The sequence below is a fragment of the Podarcis vaucheri genome (genome assembly GCF_965113315.1).
Source record: "Podarcis vaucheri genome assembly, chromosome: 17".
NCBI lineage: Eukaryota > Metazoa > Chordata > Lepidosauria > Squamata > Lacertidae > Podarcis > Podarcis vaucheri.
This window is the reverse complement of record NC_138755.1, coordinates 39313835-39327473: the sequence shown is the minus strand read 5'-3', so window position 1 is coordinate 39327473 and position 13639 is coordinate 39313835. Positions and strand designations below refer to the sequence as shown.

The window sequence follows — 13639 nt, the reverse complement described above, 5'->3', positions numbered from 1 at the left end:
ACTCATTCTGTTCACAAGAATCACATTTTGCCTAAGAAAATTTCCCTGAACTAAAGTAAATTCCCTCTGAATCACTGATGTACTGACTCAGGGTTATCTTCACAGTCACATTTTATTTATTGAAAACCTTCCCTTTAACAGGTTCTCAAGGTGGCTTACAAGACTTTACGGCAAAACAAAAGCATTAAAACACTAGTATAAAAGCAGTCAGCGGAATTAAAAGCAAACACCAACAGCAAAGAAACAAAACACAGAGAGTGAAAAAGCCTGGGAGAATGAAAAGGCCTTTGCCAGTGCCAAAATGACATCAAGGTAGGTGCCATGTAAACCTCCTTGTGGAGAGCATACCATAGTTGAGATGCCACCATCAGATAGTCAGCAACCTTTCCCCTGCAGCCACCTGTCATACCTCAGGTGGAGGGACACCCAAAGAAAGGCCTCTGCTGGAGCTCTCATTGTATGGGTGGATGAGCAGGCACAAGTGGAGACCAGCAGTCTTTCAGGCATCCTGGTCTGAAGCCATAAAGGCTTTTAAAGGTCAAAATCCACACACTGAACTGAGCCCAGACACAGACTGAAAGCCAACTAAGTTGGTGAAGCATAGGAGTAATGAGATCACAATGCCTAGATTCAGTTAATAGACTCACAGTTGTACTTTGAACTAATGGAAGCTTCTGAACTGCGTTGTAAGGCATCCCTGTATACATTGCATTGCATTACAGTACAGTGGTACCTCGGGTTACGAGCTTAATTCGTTCCGGAGGTCCATTCTTGACCCGAAACCGTTCTTAACCTGAGGTACCACTTTAGCAAATGGGGCCTCCCACTGCTGCCTCGCCACCGCCACGCGATTTCCGTTCTCATCCTGGGGCAAAGTTCTCAACTCGAGGTACTACTTCTGGGTTAGCGGAGTTAGTAACCCAAAGTGTTTGTAACCTGGAGAATTTGTAACCAGAGCTACCACTGTAGTATAATTTGGAAGTTACCAAGATATGGATCACAGAGACCAAGGTATCTGTCTAGATACAGTTGTGGCTGGTGCACCAGTCTAAACTGGTATAACATGCTCAGCACCACAGAGGCAAACTATGCCTCAGGTGGCAACGATGGATCAGTAGGCAATCCCTCTTCAGAGGGGTTGCACTCCAGCACAGGGTGAACATAAGCAACATGGGAAGATGAATCATCTCCGTCCTGTCGGGTCTAGGCTGAGCTTCATGTTCTTTGCCTTCATCCAGTTAATTACTGAACCCATCTAGTCCTGGTTTATCACCATCATCACTTAATATGAGTTGGGTGAAAAAGAGAAATAGAGCTGTCATCTGCATATAGATACAACTAATTTCAACTTCCCTGATGATGACCTCACTCAGTAGTTTCATTTGTATGGAGGACAAAGATGTCAGGAAGTCAAGCAGTGGTTCCCCCTGCACCGCCTTCTGAAATTGGCTGCCCAAGTAGGTGTGCACACTTTACTGTGCAAAAGAACCCCCCCTTTTTTTTCTTTCCCTATTTCAAGCCTTGCTCTCTTCTATCATATCTCCACAGCACAGATGGGGCTACCTGCCTATATCACACAATTGAGTCATACTATGAAGTTCTCAGCTACTGGTCAGTTGGTTTGGACTCCTCATTGTGTTTTCATACCAGAGTGTGACAAAATCCAGTGCTATGGGAAGAGAACAGTAAGTAGGCAAATCGCTCCTTTGAATTAAGTGGCATTGATTAACACCCCCTCCCCCAATGAATATTTCTGTTCTTCCTTCTGCATCTTCCAATATCTGAAAGACAAATATGGATTGGCTGCTATTGTGAAGTAGGGCACATTACATTACAGTGGTACCTCAGGTTAAGTACTTAATTCGTTCTGGAGGTCCGTTCTTAACCTGAAACTGTTCTTAACCTGAAGCACCACTTTAGCTAATAGGGCCTCCTGCTGCCGCCGCGCCACCGGAGCACAATTTCTGTTCTCATCCTGAAGCAAAGCTCTTAACCTGAAGCACTATTTCTGGGTTAGCGGAGTCTGTAACCTAAAGCGACTGTAACCTGAAGCGTATGTAACCTGAGGTACCACTGTATTTAATTGGTCCAAATGTCTTGCAGCATGACATGCTTCCTAAGGAAGCATAAGTAGTCCACTTGTTGAGCACATCTGGCCCCTCACAGCACACACTTTGTGGTAACAACATGGCTGCTCAGTTTGGTACTAAGGAGGCAAGGCACAAGCCTTTCTTCTATCTGTGTCTTCTTCACTTTCTTCTATCTGGCTTCTTCACTTGAGAGAATGTAACAAATCCTTTTGACTCTTTCCTGTTATTTCTGCCAATTGGATCATTACGTTCATTGGGCCTAAATCCTTTTTTTTTTTTAGCTAGAAAAGTGGAAGTTTCAGCACAGAAACCCAAGAGTTGTGCAGCTGAAATAATGCAGTTTCCAGTCTTCAACTACCCCCATTCAACTACCCCCATTTGTGTGTAGCATGTGCCACAAGCAGAGGATTAATCAAGGCACAGCTTGTCATATGTATTCCTATTCTGAAAGAGGAATATATGTTTTTAAACAAAGCTGGTCTTCCAGAATGGAATAAAACCGCCACAATGCAGTGTGCACAATTCCCAACTTAAGAGAGCGTATCCAGATAAACACAATTGCTGATATTGACGACTACTAGGAGGTCCAGCAGAATCAACAAGGTCCTGCTCCTTCTGTTTTCTGGTGTGGGCCATCTATCAGGATGGCCAAGACAGTTGCTGCATCAAATGTAGGCCTAAAGTCCAACTGAAATGGATCCTGATAATTGGTCTCATCCAAGAAGTAATGAAGTTGGCACAGCCACCACTCACTCAAAGCACTTTACTCAGAAAGTGGCAAATAGTGGTTCTAACAGCAACCACACATATGCTTCCTTCAAACAACTTTGATGACCTTGGAACAGTTTTGTCTTGAGATGTAGAAAGAGTGCTGTCTGGTAGAGCTCTGAGGGTTCCTTAACACCTTCCAGTGGCAGACCTTGGCTGCTCCAATTTCAGTGGTGTCCTGTGCAACACCAAAATCCAGTGCCCCCTGCCTCTCGCCTTCCATTGGACTTAATAGCTGTGGTGCCTGCTGCAGCACTCCAGAAGCTCTGCACCCAGTGCAACTGAACCAGTTGTGCTCTCCTAGATCTGTATCTGCAGCATCTGCTGGCTCACAATAAAGATGATCCAGGGTCACTCAGAAAAACTCTGCTGGGAACACAATGATGGCCAGGAGCATTCTAATATTTCCAACCACTCCTGCAGAAGAAAGTAGGTGCTGGATCTGTAAACCTCAACAGGAACTGATCTGACCATGGTGAGATTCATATCCTCAGCTATGATCCTAGCACCTATCTCCTACCCTGGAAATGCCTTCAAAAGCTGGTGCCACATGTCTAAAGTACTGGAGCTTTCCTCAGTTGACAGCTAGAAGTTAGTTTCTCTGCTCCTGGATAGCTCTTGTTCTTCCATCAGCAACTGGGGAACAGGAGCTGTATAGAAAATTTCTCTCATTGCTCCTCTGCTGGTCCAGCTGCCTTTTCCATCTTCTTGGGAAACACTCAGTATCTGGAACTACCTTGGCCTTTGGTAAAAATCAAGTAAAAAAGTCCTCCTTTTATCAGGAAAGCCACAGAAAAAATATATCCAATTAATATCTGATAACATAAATCCAAAATTATATCCATTGCTTTAAAAATGTTCAACCCACAACCAGTTTTATTCTTGCCTTCATTCATAACTCCATGAGCTGCTACTCTTCAAAACAGGATGCAGAGCATGTGGTCCCACAGCCCTGTCAACTAGCTTTTCTATCGGTGCCCTCACAATTAAAGCCAAATACTGTGAGGCAATTACCTTAGAATAGCATGCTAATTTTTATTGTGGGAATCTTTTATCAGTTGACTTGAGAGCCTCCCAGGAATAAAAAGCAGGATATAAGCCTTCAAAATAAATAAATCCCATTTATTCTTGCACACAAAAAGTTGCCACAAATAATAGGTTAAAACATATTCATTCTTTGTAAATTTTCCAATTGGTCTTCTAGCTTGTGATTGATCGCTGCAGAAAACACTCATAGGGCTGGGTAATAGTACGACAGGAGCCATCATGAGATGCTGAGCACTTCATTTAAATAGGGGCCTTTAGCAGTCTTTAAAATATAAATACAATAATGGGATGGTAAGATATGTGTATTTTTAACAAAACAAAAAAGTGCTTATGTTCAATAGGCTTTGAAATGCAGAACAGGCAAATTCTGTGGAATCTTTTATGTTTTGCGCTTTGAATAAGAGCTGGGTAGCAAAAGTTGGGGCAAGTGCCTACAGTAATGGCCTGTGTGTGTGTGTGTGTGTGTGAAGCAAGCTTTATCAAATTTGTATGGACTGATTTTTTGCAATGTGTTTCTAGGTTCCTAAATTGCAGAGATCGCGGCTGCCACCCTGTGCCATTACTTGGGGGGCAGCGGGTGTCACTTCTGAGCAGCCATCCTGCTGTTCGTTGAGGCAGCAAGCCTGTGTTTCCAGGGTAGAACACTTCATACTTCCTGTGTAGCTGAGCGCTCCGCCATGCCACACGTCAACAAGATCCTTCTGAATACTGGAAGAAGAAATCAAGAAAACGGCATGTCAAGAATTGAGTTCCCGTCAAACCTTCCCGTTAACACCTATTCCACCTCCCCCCAGTTTAGGTGTATTAAAAGCAGAGACATCACCTTGCCAACAAAGGTCCGTATAGTAAACGCTATGGTTTTCCCAGTACAGTGGTACCTCGGGTTAAGTACTTAATTCGTTCTGGAGGTCTGTTCTTAATCTGAAACTGTTCTTAACCTGAAGCACCACTTTAGCTAATGGGGCCTCCCGCCGCGCCACCGGAGCACAATTTCTGTTCTCATCCTGAAGCAAAGTTCTTAACCTGAAGCACTATTTCTGGGTTAGCGGAGTCTGTAACCTGAAGCGTATGGAACCCGAGGTACCACTGTAGTGATGTATGGAAGCAAGAGCTGGACCATCAAGAAGGCTGATCGCCGAAGAATTGATGCTTTTGAATTCTGGTGCTGGAGGAGACTCTGGAGAGTCCCATGGACTGCAAGAAGATCAAACCTCTCCATTCTGAAGGAAATCAGCCCTGAGCGCTCACTGGAAGGACAGATCGTGAAGCTGAGGCTCCAAGACTTTGGCCACCTCATGAGAAGACTCCCTGGAAAAGACCCTGATGTTGGGAAAGATGGAGGGCACAAGGAGAAGGGGACGACAGAGGACGAGATGGTGGGACAGTGTTCTCGAAGCTACCAGCATGAGTTTGACCAAACTGCGGGAGGCAGTGGAAGACAGGAGTGCCTGGCGTGCTCTGGTCCAGGGGGTCACGAAGAGTCGGACACGACTAAACATTCTCATGGACACGCGAGCCCCCACCCGCGATCCTTCTATAGCGAGGATCAAGGGTCTTTTGTCTTTCCTCCTCGTGGCATTTATTACCACGACCTTGATGGTACTGAAGCACCGAGTGATCTCGCTCGGGAAAGAAAACGCAGCTCGAGCGCGAACAAGATGGCGAGGAGCGATTAGTCTGGAGCAGGAGCCTCGCGCAGGTTCCCTCCCACTCCTGCTTCCCCCTGACTGGAATTTTCCACTCCAGCTGCCTTCGCTCGCAGCCCGCCTCCCTCCCTCCCGTCTTGTCCACACCCAGTTCCAGAATAATTCCCGGCTTCGCACATTTCATTCCCTCAGAACTCCTCCCCAGGCCACCATATTAATACGGGGCGGGGCTAATTCGCTTGTCCGCGCGAAGCAAACCACGGGAGGGGGGAGGGGCGGGAGAAGACGGTTTTGTGTGTGTTGTGTTGTGTTGTGTTGTGTGTGTGCGTTTTGCCGTTGTTTTCCTCCTCCCTCCCTTTTCCCGCGCTCTAATCGGGAGCTCAGGGAGCTCGTGTGGTCGAAAGACGGAGACGCAGCGCTTTTTTGCTCCCCTTATAAGGAGAGAGACGGGGACGGGGACTGCGATTGGCTGATTCAAATGAGCAGGAGGCTTAGCAACAGGCTTCGTATTGGCTGCCGGGCGGGGAAGGAAAGGAGGGGGAGGGAGAACCCACAGCGCCCCGCGCGAGGGAAGAAATGGAGGGAATGGGAATGAGGCCATGGGGGAGGGAGCTGGGCTTGGGGCGACAGTTTCCGTGGCAACAAACGGGAGGATTTCGCTCCACGGAAGCCGTGGGGTGGCATGTCCCCCGGAGGGGTGGGAATGAGGGGAGCGGGTCTTCCCATCGTGGCTTGAAGGAGGGGAGGTGCAATTTAGCTTGGTGGTTACCTCAGAATATTATTTCAGAAGCAAAACTAGCCTGATAACACATTTGAAAGATAGGCAGCCGTGTTGGTCTGCCATAGTCAAAATAAAAAAAATTCCTTCCAGTAGCACCTTAAAGACCAAGAACTCATACCAAGATCTAACTTAGTTGGTCTTTAAGGTGCTACTGGAAGGAATTTTTTTATTTTGACATTTGAAAGACGAGAAGAAAAAAAGTACACCTGAGAGACTTCTGTTTGGTGCATCTATAGGACCATAATTCCCTCTTATTAAAAGCACCAGAATAGTGTCAGCTTTCGATAATACACAGTTTGCACAATCCCTAACCATATTGCTAGTATTGTACTGGCCTTAGGTGAGGATTAACCACTCCCATCATGAAAGGTTGCCATGGAAGAGAAGCCCTCAGGCAGATAGGAAAGATGCCTGGAATGGTGTGTGATTTGGCAGCTAACAAATTATTTATTTATATGTGTTAATGGATGCACAATATATTTGTGTTATTAATTATGTTTGTGTGTGTTGCTATTTCATATATAACCCAAAAAAAAATAGTGTCTGTAGCAACACAAAAACACAGATCAGAGAAACACCTAGCGAAAGATCCCATCAAAACTCTAAGGGAATTCTGGAATCTTTCTGGAAAAGTAACACTAGTGTTTGAACACAAACAGGGAAGTGGGGTGGGGTGTCTGAAACCAACTTTTGAAAGGTAGGAGCTATTATGGGTTATATTATAATTCACATACTGAGGGGATCCAGATAAGAGCTTCTAAGGAATAGGTTTATGTGAGAAAAAGCAGTCCTACTCATATCCAGTTAGGGCTTTTAGGAGTTTAACGCCAGCACTTTGAACTGGGCTCAGAAACCAGCTGAGAGCCAATGAAGTATTAAAATTGGCATAATATGACCCCTGCAACCTGCCCCATTCAACCATCTAGCAGCTGCATTTCGAACCAGTTGTAGTTTCCAAGTTCATTTTGAAGGCAGCTCACATAAAGTGCTTAGATTAGCGCTGTCCCAATATATCAGGTCAAGCAGTGTGGACAGAACAGGCTGGTATGAAATAACAGAAAAACATGGTATTCCAGGAAATGTTTTCATATCAATAAGGAAATGCAGGCAGACCGTGTAATACTGTGTAACCGTGTAACAGTGTTCATCACTGTTTATGAGTACCATTAAAGCACAAAGCTGCCATAGCTTTTAATGTTTTGATAGGCACTTTATTAAATAGAACCTCAGATTAGTTAGTACAAGACAGAAAGGGGCAGACATCCACTGGAAGGAGATTTTGCAAATTGGCAATCCCCTTACATTCCACCTTTTCTTGACTGATTCCATTAAATCTCTTATTTCAACTCTGGCTGCAAATGGTGTTGCAAATTAAGGGCCCCTCAAGACGTGCCTTTTTATGGTGCATTCATGATGATTTATGCTCATGATGGGGCAGCCATACCCGATCCCACTTGCAATACTATTTGTGCATGCAGTAGTTTCAAGGTGGATACACATGGCTTTATTTCCAATAGATGTGTGTCCAAAACTTCCTGCTGAAATCCTGTATCTTTTTATAGCACACATGTTTTCCGGTGTGTGGGTGTATCTATAGGGCAAGCGTGCCGCTCCAGAAAGCAATAATAGAACAATAGGGAAGCATCACAGAAGAACTAATAAAATGGAACAATGTGTGGACGATCCAGTATAAATCCACCACTAATGTGCTGTTACTGTGCCTGTTAAATGTTGCAGAATGTACCTGTAAAAAAAAAAAAACCACCAGTCAGGAGGGACCCTAAATGATTTAAAAGGGAAGAAAATGGACAGGGTTATGGAATGAATTTGCTATTGTTGCAAGTCAGAAAAAAATGATCTCTGAATTTTGAAAAGTGGTCACCATGGGTTACAGCAGCAATTCCAATTTTGCAAAGATATTTAATTCTACATCAGTCAAATGATAAAAGAAATCTCCCCTGGGACTTACCCTGGCTTTTAATACACAGTCCTCAAGTGTGGCCACCTTTTCAAACAAGGTATCAGTAAAATGCATTGAGGTTTAAAGAGCCAATAAAGGCTCAGCTGAATGTCTTTCTATACCAAATTAAAGGTAAAGGGACCCCTGGCCATTAGGTCCAGTCGTGACCGACTCTGGGGTTCTATACTAAATTGGTGGGCCCCAAAAGAGAAAATCAAGATACAGAAGAACACCTCAGAGCCTGAGGCTGGGCTATTCCCTCCCCCACCACAGGGCCTTTCTATCACCATTAGGAAAGTGCATCATACATTCTATTCCCTGTGGTTTAATTTCAAATCATGCAGACAAACATGGGTCACCTGGCTTCATATATTTGTGGGGCAGGTACAGGTGGGCTTGGGGCAAAAGGTGCCTGCAAGGTTGCTTGTGCTACTGCTTGCTAGCCCTGTGAACAGTGCTATCCACATGCCAACAATCAGCAGGTGGTCTCTGCTTGCAAAGTGTTGCACAAGGCCCTCCCTTTGCCGTTCCCACCTTTACCGGCCCCACACCTGATGTCATATAGAAAGTCAAGTGTAGGACTGGTGGGCATGATTGGGCCGAAATGGCCTCATGGATCAAGTGGGGAGGCCTAACTAGGCCCATGGAGTGGAAGATCTCTCCCTTGTGTTAGGGTGTGCTCAGGTGGGGGGCAAACAGAAGTAGGGGTGCAATGTCTGAACTCAGTCACTGAACATCATCACACTTGTGTCATTGAATGATGCACTTAATGAGGTTCCACACCAGTAGTGACTGTATAAGGGGTTATGTTAACATATTGGATTTACTATGGTAAGGAGAAATCTGGATTAAATGTAAAAAGAAAAAGTATGGGCTGGCATTTTAATGATATTATTGTGTGGATGCTGCAAAAAACAAATGTATGAGCAGCGCTGATTCCACAATACACTGAAAGTGCCCTTAAATTATTTTACTGTCGTTTGTGGATTGTGTTACTGCCCTCCATTATAAAGTTCTATTTTATTAATTGTATTTTAATATCGTAATTTATTATGTGCTGTTTTACATTGTTGTGAGCTGCCTTGGGGGCCTTTCTGAAAGATTTTTTTTAAAAAAAAATAAGTAAGATGGAAGTTATGGCTGCTGATAGAAATCCATTCCAGTACAAATGGATTTTGAATGGATATTCCTACCTGGCTGGGAGTAAAGTCATTGTTTTGATGGATGGCCTTATGTTAAATTGGAAGCTCTTACATTAGCACACAAGGTTCCCAAAATTACATGCACATTTAGAAAGGGTAAGGTGCAGCATGCTGCAGTTTTAGACACGTGGGAGTAAGCCCCATTCAACTCAGTGGGACTATCTTATTAGTAGATACAATATTGCATTTTGGACTAGCAAAATGTGAAGTAGCAAGTCTTCCTCGCAACTTTTGCATGAAATAGATAGGGTTTATGGGTCAAATTCATTTCTGATACAATGGTATGCATGCCTATCCAGAAGTAAGTTTAATTAAGTTCAAAGGGACTTGCTCCCAGGTGAGTGTGTGTTGGATTGCAGCCTGAGTAGACCAGTATAGGACTATGCTATAACAGATTTATTATGTCATGAGATCTCATGGACTAGAGAAGCCCATTTAATCAGAAGCATGAAGTGTTATTTTAGACATGGCCAAAGGAGTAGGGAATAAACAATGAAGACAACTGGTAACGAAGTGGGAAAAATGCAGTCTGTAAATTCTGTGCAAACTTTAAGATCTGCAATACACACTGCACTTTTTGTTGGTTCTTTTAATCCCTTTATGGGCAATTCATTTGTAATAGTGCAATTCTATATCTCCTCAGAAGTAAGTCTCCTTCATTTCAGTGGGGCCTATTCCTGCCAACTATTCTGACAGTAAGCAAAATATTGAGATTTGGTGATTCTGCTCTTTTATAATTTGGAAGCTTTAAGTCTCTCTCAGGCCTCCCTGTTTGCTCAGAAGTGTCCTAGTGAGTTTCCTTTTTCAAATCACTTCAGCTCATTCAGGGGGGGAAATGAGAAGTCTACCTCCTTACCTTCACTTTTTGTACTTCCCATTACTTTCATTCATTTCACACATTACTGAATGATAACTTAGAAGATCCAATCAGTGTACAACAACAATGCAAAAGAGATAAACTAGATCCAGAAGTCATTATCCAAAGTTAAACATTTGTATGTCCCATTGATGTCAGTGGGAGATATCTGAACTCTGAACTTAACTACCGGTATTTACTCAGCAGCAAGTTCTATTGAATTCAGTTTGGAGCCTGTTGCCAAGAAATTGTGAACAGAATGCAGCTTTAAGCACATGCCTAATTTTCCCACTGAAATCAGTGGTAGTTGAAAGCATTTGGCTGAATCATGTCCCAAAACTATAACAGAATCCCAAATTAATTAGGCAAAGCTGCTCTTTGTACTTATAAAAGTTGTAGGTGTAGTTTGTAGTTTGTACTGTATTGGGAACATAGTGCAAAGGAAGGGTCAGTTTGACCCTTTCCTCTCCTTCCCCATTACCTAACCTGCTATTAGCCTTGGAAGGGAAAACTCCATCAGAGCTAATGGAGCCTTCCCTTCTGGAGTTAACAGCAGGCACAGGGATTTTTTTTGTCAGGACCACAGCAGAGGAAGAAAGGGTTAAACCATTCCCTCATCAGGCTAAATATTCCCTACACCTCCTTTTTAAAAAAACCTATTGATGGGATGATTCCTAATGACACACTTGGCATCACATCTGGTTTTCCTCTTACAAAGATAATTAATAGGTGGAGCTGGTTAGGGCTCATCTCATACCCAGCATAATTCTTGGGCATTTCCACATGCTGCTGGATTACAACTCTCATCATCCGTGATCATGTTGGGTGGTGTTGATGGGAATTGGAGTTGTGTTTTAATGCTGTAATCTACCCTAGGACCTTAGGGTAAAGGCCAGGCAGGCAATCAATCAATCAATCAATCAATCAATCAATGCAATGCCTATTATTATTATTATTATTATTATGCCACCCTGAGCATAAATATTAGAAACATTAAAAACTTCCTAATACAGGGCTGCCTTCAGATGTCTTCTAAAAGTCAGAGAGTTACTTATCTCCTTGACATCTGACAGGAGGACGTTTCACAGGGTGGGTGTGACTACCAATAAGGCCCTCTGCCTGGTTCCCTGTAACCTCACTTGTAGGGAAGGAACCACCAGAAGACCCTTGGAGCTGCACTTCAGTGTCCAGGCAGAATGATGGGGATGTAGACGCTCCTTCAGGTACATTACTACTACTACTACTACTACTACTACTACTACTACTACAACTTGCATATTGCCCTTCATATAGGGCCAAAGCCATTTAGGGCTTTAAAGGTCAGCAGCAACACTTTGAATTATACTCAGAAATGTACTGGGAGCCAATGTAGATTTTATAGGACCAGTGTTCTATGGTCCTGTTGGCCGCTCCCAGTCACCAATCTAGCAGCCACATTCTGGATTAGCTGTACTTTCTGCGTCACCTTCAAAGGTAGTCCCACCGTACAGCGCATTGCAGTACTCCAAGCGGGAGCTAACCAGAGCATGTTTCACTCTGGTGAGACAGTGTGCAGGCAGGTAGGGGACCACAGGTCTCACCTCTGACCTGGAGGAAGGTATATGGTGTGAGGCTTGCAGGATTCCAAAAAGCACAACACAGCGCCATCATGGAGTCTCTAGCCTGCAGCTCCCAGAATCCAGAGATGGGGAATCTGACAGAAAGAGGGTGGATTTGTACGCGAGCGAGCAAGATAATGTTTTTCATCCATTAAGATTACACTTAATAGGTTTCTCTCCGTCTTATTATATGTTTAAATGTCAAGTAAACTGAGGCCAAAATACCATTTCCCCTTGCCTTTTCCCCCATGTTCCTCCAGTGTACCAATGTCCTTAATAATGCCCTGTAGTTATTTGCTGAGCTTTCTGTCTAAGATGCATATGTATGCATCTCGTATTCAGATTAGGATAAAATTATCGCCACAATATTCACTACCTTTCAAATGTGCAAATCAGCGCTGTGTATTCAATTTTAATGTATGAGTAGAAACTGAACTGGTTAGTTCAGCTGGGTCAGACCTTTAGCAGGCTTGAAGCGGAATGAAATTACAACAACTTTAGTCACGGCTGAATCCAAAACAAAACTGAGTCAAAAACATCTAATGCATTAATTTCCTGAAATTTTGTCTCAACGTGCACACACACACACACACACTTCAAAGAAAGAGACAGAGAAAAAATTATCCAAATATTTTTGCTAGTTTTAATTAATGTTTTTTTTCCACCTTCCCTTTTTCTGCTTTGTATTATGATAAAAAGTTCACAAGAGGAGGTTTTTGTATTTTCGTTTGTAATGTCCATCCTTTCTTCTCTCTTCCTCAGCCTCCTTCCCCTTTACACCTGTGTCCATGGGGCAACCCGGTGGAAGTCAGAAGTGCAGGAATATCACTTGTTTGATGAGCTTCTTTTCTGCCACGTCCTCTAGACGTCAAAGGCAGCGACTCTGTTCCTCGACATTTGCAAAACTGAATTTGGGTACCTCGGACTGCTGCCTCTGTGGGCCGGTCCTCAGGATGCTATTTACCTATGCAGATTTCAAATGCGATGCATGGAGGCGAACGAATCGCGTGGGTGGATCAAATCTGGGCTCGTGACACTGTCAACACATGCATTAAGGCTGTCAGTTCTGACAGCTGAAAGAGAACGGGAGATATTTGCCTTGGCTGTAACTTAGAATCATGGGATATTTTTTTAGAGTTGGAAAGGACTCTGAGCATCATCTAGTCCAACCCCCCCTTGCAATACAGGAATATGCAGCTGTCCCATACGGGGATCGAACCTGCAATCTTAAGTGTTATCAGCACCAGGCTCTTTAACCAACTGAGCTATGCGTGAACTTGCCTCTGTGTTTCCCGTTGATTTGAAATACTGCACACACCTGCTTTGAAACGCATTGCCTTCCACACAATGCCGTATGCACTCACGGCGTTCACACGTCCCAAGCAAGCAAGCAAGCAGCAGAGAGGCTCAAGCGTACCTTAAAATGATTTACACGTGCGCTGGCTGGAACCCGCAAAACCAGCTGCAGGTTTATTGCTTTGCAGACCCGCTCAGCTGCCGTTCTGTGATGGTAGAGCGACCTCTACTGTTCACACGGGCGCGTTGCAGCTTCGGCGACTACTGGCAAGACCGGGGCATTCTCTCTTCATTCATATGAATGAAGTTGAAGCTGGGCTGCAAGCAACCATTTCCTTGGCATCCAAAGAATTTATGTGGATGCATTTATTTTTTTAAATGTTCATTCGCTTGCA

General features: G+C 43.9%; 2 long non-coding RNA genes across 2 annotated transcripts in view; one reads left to right on the top strand and one right to left on the bottom strand.

Moving 5' to 3' along the window:
• LOC309522709 overlaps positions 1-13639 on the top strand; it is a 289900-nt gene that overhangs the window by 165071 nt on the left and 111190 nt on the right. The window lies entirely within an intron of this gene.
• LOC309522705 lies at positions 94-4836 on the bottom strand. Its single transcript, XR_014215155.1, has 2 exons — positions 4729-4836; positions 94-4613 (listed from the first exon to the last, which is right to left on the bottom strand). It is a non-coding gene; the product is annotated as an uncharacterized lncRNA (long non-coding RNA).